The sequence below is a fragment of the Ambystoma mexicanum genome, chromosome 4q (assembly GCF_040938575.1).
Source record: "Ambystoma mexicanum isolate Mex_15411 chromosome 4q, UKY_AmexF1_1, whole genome shotgun sequence".
Lineage (NCBI taxonomy): Eukaryota > Metazoa > Chordata > Amphibia > Caudata > Ambystomatidae > Ambystoma > Ambystoma mexicanum.
Window position 1 is genome coordinate 640,233,604 of NC_090928.1, and position 12,369 is coordinate 640,245,972.

General features: G+C 46.1%; 1 protein-coding gene across 13 annotated transcripts in view; it reads left to right on the forward strand.

Annotated features, from left to right (window-relative positions):
• WDPCP (WD repeat containing planar cell polarity effector) overlaps positions 1-12,369 on the forward strand; it is a 3,071,480-nt gene that overhangs the window by 2,376,124 nt on the left and 682,987 nt on the right. The gene's annotated exons all lie outside the window — the stretch shown is intronic.

A 12,369-nucleotide genomic window follows, 5' to 3' on the forward strand; every position in this document is an offset into this window, starting at 1 on the left:
TCTCTTACCTGGTCCATCGGCTGTCACCAACGCCTCGCGCTGCATTCCGGCATCTGAAAGACAAAAGCTTACCAGCTCTTCGTACGCTCCGGAGGCCTTCGGCGCTGCATCCCGCATCTGAAAGACAAAAGAAGGTGCGTTTAAAGACATTGGGCAACTTTATTACTCACGTGCCATTACTCCTTCCCACGCCGAATCCAGTGGGTATTCCAGCACCCTTCAGCTTCTCTAAAGCTCCGAACTTGTACCTGCAAGATAAAAGGGACAGTTAGTGCGCATCGTGAAGCAGGCTACAAGCGCTTACTTACGTGCTTCCAGGCGCTTCTATTCCTCACGCGGGTTCGATCCTCAACTCTCATCAGCCCGCCATCCGCCATCGCCGGAACCCTGCAAAACAAGAGATATCATTACAAAAGACTTTTAAGACATTTGAAGTGCCCAGAACTTACCGTTCGTGCAGTTAACGACGGACAGCAGTCCTCTGAGGTCAAGAGGCCTGCACCCTTATCCAGTGAAGAAACTGGTTACGGCACCCTGCCCCGAGGCAGATGGAGAGCTTGGCGTTCACTTACCTAAGGTGAGGGTGTTAACCTTTGGGGTTCTACAGCAGAAGAGAAAGGCAAGAGGAGAGAGGCACCCAATAACCCCAGTTCATTAATCCCATATTTTCGATCTGCAGAGATCTTACTCTTCGAGTCAGACATACAGTGCACAGAGGTCCAGCCCAAAGAGCCAACCGTGTGTTACACATCACCTTTGAAGATACGGCATTCAGCCAGTCAAGACCGGCGCCTCTGCGGGAATCAGGTGAGCGTTACACTATGGGACCTGTTAGGTCCAGGATCTTATCCTGGCATGACCGCCATGCACGATCCAGTCCCCTTCTGGCATCCTTACCGGCCTTAGTGACAAAAGTCAACATTTTGGGGTCGAGCTCCGGAGTCTCTGCCACCTTTCCTGTGAGCTCGGGTCTAGGGCATTCCGCTCTACGCCGGAATCTAGTCTCCTTTTCCAAAGGTTTCCTGATCTTTTGAGCCATATATAGCGCTACCCTCGGGGATGGGGTCCAGTCAGTGGATCTGGGGTGCGTAATGGCCTCCGGCTCAAACATGTCCGACATGTCTTCTTCCTCGGGGGTACCCTCCACCAAGCTGGCTTTCTTTTCTGTAGGTCTGTCTTTCTCCTTATCTCCTGAACTACCTCTTGACAGACTTCCTTCATCCTCCTCCTGCTCTTCCTGGTCGTATTCCTCCGAGGATGAAAGTACGTCCCCTATGTTTTTCACCATTGGGGCAGGGGGTATGAGGCAGGGCACTGCTGATTTTGCAAGGAAAGCGTATTTGAGCCTATCAAAGGCATCAGCTGCCTCCTGGGACTTTTCTCTCTTTCCCATATCTGAGCCCGGGGGGAAGAGGGGGTAGAAGAGTGCTTCCTCTTCCGGGCCGCTTTACACCCCCTATGTGGTTCCTGCAGAGGCTTTGTGGTGGAGGTCCCCTCTCCTGGATCCTCTAGCCTGCCAGATCTAGTGCCCAAAATATTCTCCAGGATCTGTGGCCTGTCCTGTATAGGCTGAACTCCCTGGGCTACCGCCCTGATTAGGAAGTCTCCCAAAACTCTTTTAAAGCTTTGGGAGAGGTCTGCTTCCTTCTCCTGCAGTTCCTGCTCTTGGTCACTGTACTCCTTCCAGTATTCCTCCCCTCTGTCACAGGCCATGCTTGACCGCTGTGGGGGGCTGTGACGATGCACTATCTAGGTCCCTTAATTGACCTCTCTGCTACAGCGGCAGTGAAATAGTGCTATCTTTCTTCTCTGTATTCTTATATATATATATTTTTTTATTTTTTATTTTTATGTAAATCACCTCTGCAATTCAAACTCCCGCTCTTCCGACGTGGAACGGAGATTCGGGAGCCTCTGAGCTGTCTCTGCGGTCGTTATGTTCGAGAAAAGAACGTTGGAGGAGGAAAACCGACCGCCGCACTTGCGCGGAACGCTTGTAATACATCTTCTCTAAATGAAATGCGTACTGCGCCGGAGCGGTACGCAGCTGTTAACAGAAATCTTCTCAGAGGGGAAATAACTGCCCTGAAGCGAGCGAGTTCACTCGCGGGCCCGTCATACCCTCTTTAAACCATTCGAGGTAAACCGAATGTTGCGTGCGGTCAAAACAAAATGCTTTAGAAAAATGTGTACGCGCACTACAACTTCGCGTTGCGCCAATATCACTATGAATAAAACGATATTATCCTGATGTTGTCACAAAATATTATTAGCATACTAATTCGAAGTATTTACATGCATTTACAAGACATTACGTGAGCAATGTTAATAGAGTCATAAAGGGGTACTTGGCTGTCGAGATCAGCAAAAAAGAAGAGGAAAGTACCTGGAGGTGCAGGGACTTATACTTACCAAGGAGACCTCATTGGAAGACTGAACCGAGGCTAGGGACTACTGAACCCCTGAGACCCTTGCGAAATGCAGTTCAGGAGCTCCTTCAGAGCTCATCATGTTTCTTTATTTTTATTTTTTCAAGCAAGTTGGGCATACTTTAAAAAAAAAAAAATTAAAGTGAAGTTTTTAATTGCTGTTGAGCAGTGAATAAAGAAGATAAAGCATAATGCTCGCCTCCAGTCTTGTCATAGAATCTGTCACCGGCTCCTGGCATTTCTGCAGTGCATCCCGTTCTCGCAGCGTATCCCTTATTCCTGGATGGTGAGCTGCCTGGCTCCACAACACGTGTCTGTAGTTTTCAGATCTTCGAGCCTCACCGAGAGGTGAAACGTTCCCCCGCCAACAGCATCCTCTACCAATTTGCTTCTGTTCTTTCAATTTCCCATGCACAGGTGTTTGCGGGAAACAACTAGAGCGCTCGCTGGGCTTGTGGCTTCTTCCGCTCTGCACTGCTTTTTCCCTCTTCTTCGTCCCAGTATGTCGGTGATTCTGGGAAAAGAGGTTAATTGTTGATGGTTGGTTTACAAATCTTGAAGAACTACTTTCAAAAGTTCTAAATAGTAAATCATTTCTGGATGATGGAAAACTGAACTGTAGAAGACTGTCTTGTAATTTCCACAAGGTGGACAAAAGTTGGAAGCCATGAGAGAATTGGGTATGAGAGGATTATCTTCAAGGGCAAATGGGCGATACCATGTCTCATCCAATGAAGCTACATCATCTTCCTGGAAGTTGTCTCCTCCTAGGTGATCCTCCCTCATATACCCACCCCCAGGGTCAGGATCAGGTAGCAGCTGCCACCCCCTGGCCACATGGGAGGTGGTCACAGCCGGGAGATCAGTGATGACTCCATCAGATTCATCACAGTATACAGACACACAGTTTAACTAGTAACGTGGCACTTCTCTAAGATTCACTGGCTCCATCGAAGCCGATAATCTCTCCAGGCCCACTGCCCACCAAGATCCATGTAGACACTGCCATGAGGGGCATGAATCTGAGGGTGAGCTTGAGATGCGCTGCCTGCTGCCAAGCCTCCATCTCCACTAGAAGCAGGTGCTTGACTCTTCTTTCAAAGACGTGTAATTATTTGGGTGTACAAAAAGCCATTAATTAAGAAGAGCAAAATAGTGACATGACAACAAAACACTGTTCTTCATAACCATACTCATGGTCAAACCCACTAAACCAAGATATACAGAAAGTCCTAGTCATAAAAGGAATAGAGCGGGCACCATCAACAAGAACAAGTCGGCTCTTGAATTTAAAGTGTGTAATTCCCCAATGGAATTTCATTATGCTCACCCACTATCAACTTCTTGCGTCCCTGCTGCATAACGATTGGTTTGGCTCAGTGGACCAGATGGATGCACACCATCACATCCTGATTTGGGTCCCATACAAAACGTTTTTCTTTTCATGGTATGGGGTATTCACTACCTGTTTTGAGTACTTTCTTTTGAGCTCAGCAGCACGCCCTCACCCTATGTATTCACAAACGTAATCGTAGCGCTGCGCTCATCCCTGAAGGATTGCATGCACATCCACCCAAAATTTGATGACTTTCTCATTCATGGCCCATGCTCTTCAGAAGCACAAGATCATTTGTAGAGACTGTTTGCACTGACGTCATCCTCAGGGCTGCATCTCAACTGTTTGAAGTCCTCAGTCACTCTCACATACCAGACCTGATTCATTAATGTGTGCTGGGACTCTAGACTTGTGATGTATTCTCCTCCTGTGGGATGATTCCGGCAGTAAAATTTGCATGCTCAAACCTCCTTTTTGGTAGTGTAGTATTTGTACAAATGTTCTACGGGGCACTGAGCCTACTCTCAGCCTGTTTCCAGGTGATCCCATTCACTTTTGGTTTGGGAACAAGTCTGATTTGCATATTTTCTTTCCCCTTTTGTAATGGATTGGCATGTGAAGAATGATGGTCTGGCGGGTTTCCCAGAGCAGCTTTCAGCCATCACCTCTTTTGTTTTACTGCATCCCATTCACTCACCTGAGAATGAGGATTGCTCAATTAGCGTTGGGCTTCACTTGGGACTAAGGACCACTACCCCATCTGAGATGATCCCAGTCTTCTGGGAGGTCATGTCAGTTATGAAATAGGGCTTTAAACGTCACAACCTGTCTCGTGTCTCCCCTTCTCTATACCTGAGCCCCACTTTCATTCACCACTGACATTTCCCAGTTTGCCTGTAGGCAATGCTGACCACCTTTCGTATTCACAGTCTCCTAAATTACCTTCACACAATGAGTCCCCATCAACTACATGACAGTGAAGGCCTTTTGGTTAGACCTGAAAGCCCTTCTCCTCTTGTTCAGGAGCTGTTGTGTACTGAGATATAATGACAACCCGTTTTCCAAGAGTGTATTTTTACTGTGGGCCCTTTTAACACAACATTTCCAAATAGGGAAACTTCATGAGCTGATTACATCACTCCATTCACAAATGGGACTCCTTCCTTATGTCCCCACTAGAATTCGCAAGACACACGCCCACAATCAGATCTATCTTGTTGGTACTGATCAGAATAGCATATGCCCACAGTTGTCAACCTCTGGGGCAGAACATTGTTTTTCTGGGTGATGCCTTTCTCATTAAGTGGGATCATCACGCTTTTTTGTATGTATATCCTCCCCTACCTCAGTTCTCCAAACTGGTCCATAAATTATGGTTGAGTTGCAAGTTGCAGCCAATACTGACTGCGCCATACTGGCCAAAGAACACTGCTGTTCAGAACATATGGCCCTTCCTGAATCCCACTTTCTTCTTTCACTCTAAGAAGCCCTCTTATGTCAACAAGAGGGCAGAGTTGTTCAGCCCTCGCTTGGTCGACTGCATCTTAGTACCTCAACCCAGGAAACCTGGCCTTTCTACAGACAGCACAAAGCGGTAATTCAGGCAGCCCAGAAGCTTTCATCTTGAATGCAGTACCGAAGCAAATGGCTATGGCTCTGCCATTGAAATCTGGACAAGGAGTGTAACTTCCTTCTTGCCGCTCCATCCTCTTTTCTCATTTGCCTAGCAGAATCAGTCTCCCAGATTGACTACTGAAAGTCTTAGCTGACATTTGTGACCCCGCAAGAATTCTTTTTTCTTTAGTTAAGCTATTGGTGAGGCTGCATTTTAACAGCCTCTTATGATTGTTTACTTCCCCCAAAGTTCTTTTCATCACTTAGGATCTGAACGTATTTCTTCAAATGTTTGCTCTCAAATCCCCGTGGCTTCAGTTGATGCTGGATTATTCACTCTTGAAAGTTTTTCTTTTTTCAGTGAACTCTGCGAGGCACGCAAGTTTGCTTCAGACCGTCTCTCTCTGAGGAATCCTTTAATGTTTTTCACGAAGATTAGGTTTTACTTGGTACTCCTTCATCAATTTAGCTTAAGCTAGTGTTGGGTTGCCTCTTGAACCAAGAAATCTGCCTTTTCACATTTTTCCCAACTCAGCCTCTTAGGCAAAATGTTCCTTCATATTCTGGATGTATGAAAAGTATGTTTCTTCCTTTGCAGAACAACAAGCATTCAGGAAATTCAATAGGTTGTTTCCTTCAATGGCTTTGTTACAGGGTGCCAGGCATCTAAAGCTTCTACCTCACAATGGGTCTTCCCTGTATTTCCAGGTGATACTCTACTCAGGGTCTTTCTCCTCCCAAAAGGCTTTGCGCTCATACCATCGGAGCCAAGGTAGTATCAGCAGCCTTCAATTGCCCCTTTTCTTTGGCCATCTGTTGTAGGGTGTCAAGGGGTAAATCTCACAACTTGTGCTGACACATGCTGAGTTTGGCATGGCAGTTGTTAAGTGTTAAGTGGTTTCGTTAGATTACACATTCACTTGTTTTCTCCTTAATGCTGCCGCAACCCTCTCCATGCCCAGGGATGGAGGATCTTGTTTGAGTATGTGGAAAAGTGGGCAGGACATATGAGTAGGTATGAGTTACTCACTGTAGCTAATTGTAGTCTCTCTGACAAATTACCTACATCAAATGACAAAGAAGGATTTAGAATGCTAAAACTTCAATAGCGGAGTGGTCGACACTGAGTGGTCTGCTGTGCCTTCTCAGAACTGTGGGCTGAGGAGAGTCTTTTTTTCCATTTCTATTGCTGTAAGGAGGAGCTGCTGTGTTAACAACATATAAACTCCCACACAGCGTGGAGCGCTGCACGGAGTGGTCGAGACTGAGGGTGCGGCCCTTGGAAGAGGACACGAGCTACGTGAGCGCTGAACTATCTGGGTATACAGTGGGAGCAGCTACGGAGTGACTGCTGTGATCTTGCTGATGCTGATGGACTGCTGGCTACAACAAGTACGTTCTTAATTTAGCAAACTCTGATCACCTCAAAGACACCAGTGGACCACCCTCTGCAGGAAGGCAGAGGTGAGGGTGACCACGGGGAGTTTCCCCAGTGACTGGCAAGTGGGAGAACATAGCTGCCGTCCAAGCTGGGGAAAGGGTGGTTGTATCTAAAGTTGAGAACTGGAACGTTTCTGCCGGTGACGGTCAGCACTGAAGAATCACCAAACATAGGAATACCTCTCCTTGACTGAACCAATCCTTCCACCCTCGAACCCCCTTTTTTGCCTGCTGCCCCCTGCTTCCTACTTGCAGAATGAGATAAATAGGCTGAACACACAGAGAAGAGACCAGTACTCTACAAAATGAAATCTAAATGTGTGTCTCTGCGTAGTGATAAACTCCTCTCTGTTAAACCTCCATGTCACGCTGAGGGAAAAAAGGCTAATTCTAAAACTCTCCCTCGAGCAAAAAATGAAAAATGTCAGAGGGTATGCCCGGCAAACAAAACCCAATCAACAATTTACTCCTTTTTTGAAAATAAGCTACCGGCAATAAATGCTGTTCAGCACAGCTTGGACCAAGGGACAAACGCTGAACAACAGAGAGTGGTCCATGATGCCCTGAGCGACATTGAAGAGGAGATTTCAGCCGAGGCTAATAACTCACTGGACAACAATGGCTCCCTCCTGAAGTTATGTAAAACCATACAAAGGAACTCCGCGGGCCCGGCTGATTTTGTACAGACTAACACACAAATATCCAGCCTATCGCAGTCACCTGATCTAGAAAAATTACTCACTACTTACGAATTAACTTCTAGTGAAAGTGAATACGATGAAGAAATACCTTCAGTCTCTTCAATTGAGGACTCCACCATAATGCAAATATCGAGCAAGCAGTCAGTGGGCCCCCTGGAAGCACATATTGAAGCCCTCCTGCAATTGTGTTCTAAAATGACAGAAGAACAGCAGGTGCTTAAGGAAACGGTTGAGAGGTTATTAGAATCCTCACTTTATAAAAACCCAGCTCAGGAAATAACAGCCCAACCAAATTTGACTGGGTCACCCAAAGAACAACCTGACCCCTCTAAGTTTCCTACTAACAACAAGGAAACAAATATTAGAAAATTAGGAAGGCCCAAGACCAAGTGGAGCCCAAAACGTGGGCAGAAATACACCTCATCACCCTACCATGGGGACCAGCCATCCCAGTCTTGTTATGTTGTGGCACAATCAGAGAGCTGCGCACTAGAGGCTCTTATGGTGGAAAATGTGTTAATAAATACTCCAGCATCCCATCCTAGGAGCACCCAGCGTAAGGGGCCCTTCCCCCTTGTCAAAGATGCCTGTGAAACCCCTTACAAAAGAAGGCAATGACATCCCCCCGGAACCAGAGAATGGACAGAGGTGAAGAGAAGGTTACAGATAAAAGATCTGTTACTAAGTATATGGGTGACGGCACGGTCAGAATGGTTCAAGTACATGGCCCGATGGACAAGTGGATTGCTCCTGGCACTAATGGAGGCAGGAGTTTACAGAGCCCACCCCAACTCCCAAGAGTCAGAACTAAAAAAGAGAGCACCAACAAATGAGGCCGTCTCTGGTGATAAAGAGCAATCTTGGAGGGCTCATCCACTACAAGGGATTGAAGGCAATGGTGCCTCAACTATAGAGGGTGGCACGATAAGCGTGGCCCAAAGAATACAGGGGCCGGCTACAGCCCCCGAGTAGGGGAGGCAGTTAGAGAGGAAAACCTATCTTGAGGCAGTTTCGCATCCTCCCTCCCGCCCTAATTCTGGTTCTTGGTTGAAACAAGTCGAAGGTCTTTGTCCGACAAAAAAAGTGCTTGATTCAACCCATGGGCTAAGAGCATTGTATTCAGCTATACACCACATCAAATTGATGGAGACAAATACTACAGGAAGTAGCCCTTTCCTAAATCGATCATTGCTACTGGAGCTGATGCAGATGGTACCAGTGTTTAAATCCATAATGAGGAAAGATTTTAGTAGACTTGAACTACCAGCATACAACTGTGCTTCAAATTGGGTTGTGGTGAACTTTGTTTCTTCTTTTGTTCTGGAAAGTGTGTTTAACAATGCAGTGGCATTGAAGGACCTGGGTTTCGAAATCATGTTTTTTTGCCCCCAGCCCACATATTTCCATGAAGCAAAATCAATTTCTACTAGCCCCGTCCTTTACAAGTAACATGGGCAGGGGGAAGGACTGAGCCAGGGCAGGCAGAAGGGGCTCTGGTCACCAGTCAAACAGGTTCCTCAATGACCAACAGGCGGGGAGGAAGGGAACTTCCTTCAGGTAATATCGTGGAACACTAGAGGCCACAATTCTTGTATGAATTATCAACCTGCACTTGATGCTATAAAGAAGGCCCCCATCTTCGGTTTACAAGAAACCTCGTTAATATCCCAGTTTGAGTTAGACAGATTTACTACTGTGTTCAGAACCTCCCCTCGTCCAGAAAAGGGGCATCAAAAAGGAGGCCTATGTATAGGCGCTAGAACAAGTATGTCCCTCTCTGAATACCCCCCTCATAAATTTCACCAGAACATACTTTGTGGACAGCTCCTAAACTTAAATTCTGGAATTTAAACTCTTTACAACCCTCGTGGTGGGGAACAAACAGCCGGACTGATGGTGGTGTTGATAGACAACTTCAAGAACTGGTCAACAAAATTTTCAAAAGGTGGCATCGCACTGGCTGTGGACTTTAACATAGATTGCACCAACCATAGACAGGCAACCAAAGTAATGGGGAGAAAGAGTCTGGATCCCAAGGCAATATGATGGTGTGAGGCACTGGACAAATTCGATCTCTCCTCTCTCAGGGTTAGAGAGGGTGAGAACCAAATTACTTGCTCCAATGGTACCTCGCACAGCTGTATCGATTTCATCTTTAATACGATGATCTGACCATTCCAAACAGAAATGACAACCATCTCAATGTACACCAGCGATCATTCCATTCTTGCTATGAATTGTGGCTTGTCTAAAAATAAGCCTCCTACTCTCGGCGGAGCAAACCCAACAGTGAACTGCCAAGGTAACAGGCTTCGATGGACAATTGCCAGAGTTGAACTCTTCTCACTTGAGTTGAACTCTTCTCACTTCACCTTAAAATAGTAAGGTTGGGACGAGGTCAAGTTATTATCATATTGTGACTGGGATCTGGGCAGAATGGTGTCTTTGTTCTTCCCTAAAACTAGACAGCCCATTATAGCGCATTATAACCTTAACGGCGGGAGAAGGTTTGATATTGCTATGGCTAAGAAAAAGAAAGAGCTAAATGCTCTGATTCGTAAAACTAAGCAAAGTAATAACACCCGAGGAGAACAAGAAAAAGGTTTTGACCACAGCGAGGCAAAGATTTAAGTCCTGGCTAAGAGGCCATAGATACAGAATAAATTCTGCCACTTGGAAACATATTGACCTTCTCATACGAACAAACCATTCTAAGAAGTTTTAGCACTTGATTCACACTAACGAGTTAGGTAGGGCTGCCATGGAAGTTAGCAGTGTATCGGAGGTACAGTGGGGTGTCTATATCCAGGAGAATTTCTGGCTGAATGCTGAGAACAAAGAAGAGAGGGGCAATTGTTCTATGAGGTCTTCATTGGTGGTGGATTACAGGACACTGATCGGGAGACTATGATAGTTACTATGAAACCCGCTGGGGCTAATGGCCCAGACGGCCTGTCTAACATAGTAATAAAAAGTGACGGGCTTTATTGGGGAGCTTTGTTGGAATACTTTTATTTGCATTTATGTGACTAGGGAAATATTCAGTGATTGTGAAAGAGCTCCATACTCATCCCCGTTCACAAGGGAGGTCCCCATAACTTGCCTACAAACATTAGACTTCTGGCAATGTTAGACTGTAGCGCAAAGCTTTTTGCTTCCATCCTGCTCACCTTTCTGAGTGATTGGGTTAAGAGATAGGGACTTTTGCCCTTTCACCCGACAGGCTTCAGGAAGGGTTCTGGAACATGTGACCCAGTATGGGCATTAATGACATTAATGGCAGATAAGCATAATTACTCTGGATCTGCACTATACCTCGCCTTTGTAGACTACTCCACAGCCTTTGACAGTGTAATAAGGTTTAAGTTGTGGGAGAAACTCAAAGGCTGGAGTATAGACCCTTCCTTGTTATCTTTCCTAAAAGCACTGTACTCTGACACGGAGGTGAGGGTAAGAATATCAGAAGATGGTACCCTCTCTAATGCCTCCAAAACCAACAGAGGGCTCAAGAAAGGCTGCCCACTGGCCCCCATACCTTTCAACTTATTAGTATCAGAATTAGCATTGGCCGTTAGGGGTAAGTAACGTCCCTCCTTAGTATGCTAACAAGGCACTCCATTGCATTTCCTATGCAGGCGACAGTCATTCTAGATCGAACCCCCACTGGGTTGCAACTTTCAATTGAGGTCCTCCATGTTTTTGAAAAAGAGTTGGGACTAAGCCCCAATCCCACAAAACCAAAGATAATGATAGCGGGAAAAAAGTTTAAGGGAGCGACACCTTTTAAATGGAAGCTAGCGGGGGTACATTTGGAACAGGTGGAAGAATATAAATACTTGGGAGTGAGCATCAGACCCAGAATTACCTTGGCACACATACATCAATCCATTGATAGCAAAGCATGGAAGAAATTGTTGGTCTTAAAGAGAACAACAAATCTACACAGAGGGTGATCCGTGGAGGCGAAGATAAGTGCATACGATAAGCGCATAGAGGTGCTCTATTGGTCCTTGTATTCTAAATGCCTTAGAGGTTTTCCCATTAAGACTAGTTAACTGGCTACCTAAACTAGAAGGAAAGATCTTGGGTTCCCTATTGGGTTTGCCTGCAATGGTCCCAGTAAAGGCCATTCGGCTGGAGCTGGGGCTTCAATCCTTGCTATCACTTTGGAGGCTGGCGGCCTGCAGGCTGTGGGCAAAAATACAGTTTAGTGGGGTGCAGGAGGTGACATTACTGAATCTCAGTCTTGCATGCTGGACGCTCCTCCAAAAGTGGATGGCATTGCAAATTGACACAACTGGTATGTTTAGTTTATTGGGAATTAAGCATAGATGCCCCCCCTCCAGTCCGCCTTTCGTGGCAGGAGTTCTACCTAATTTGGAAAAGAAAACTAGACAACTGGATATGTCCGAAGCTGTTAATCACTTAGCCAAACTGTGTCGATATACAGAATACTACCAACAGGTGTTTAAGGCTGACGCTCCGAGGAGCTATTTAACCAAAATAAGCACCCCTGCTTTGACTAGGTTTATAGTTGCTATGCAGCTAAATCTCCTGCCAGTGTATGAAAACACGGGGTCTTGGCTGGGAATACCAAGGGAATGCCGGTTGTGTAGACTGTGCAGGAACTATATTGTGATGCAAAGGCACATTCTCACTACCTATGCAGCATTTGAAGAGGAATATGTAACAATGTCGTATTGTCATCAACACACCTGAGCCAGCAGGTAAGTTATATGGGTTTATTAGTCATGTTCACAGCAGGAAACACCGGCACATCCTTGCCAGCCAGCTCTCTATCTCCAACTGTCCCCCATGGAACACACATTCAGATGACAACAATGTAAGC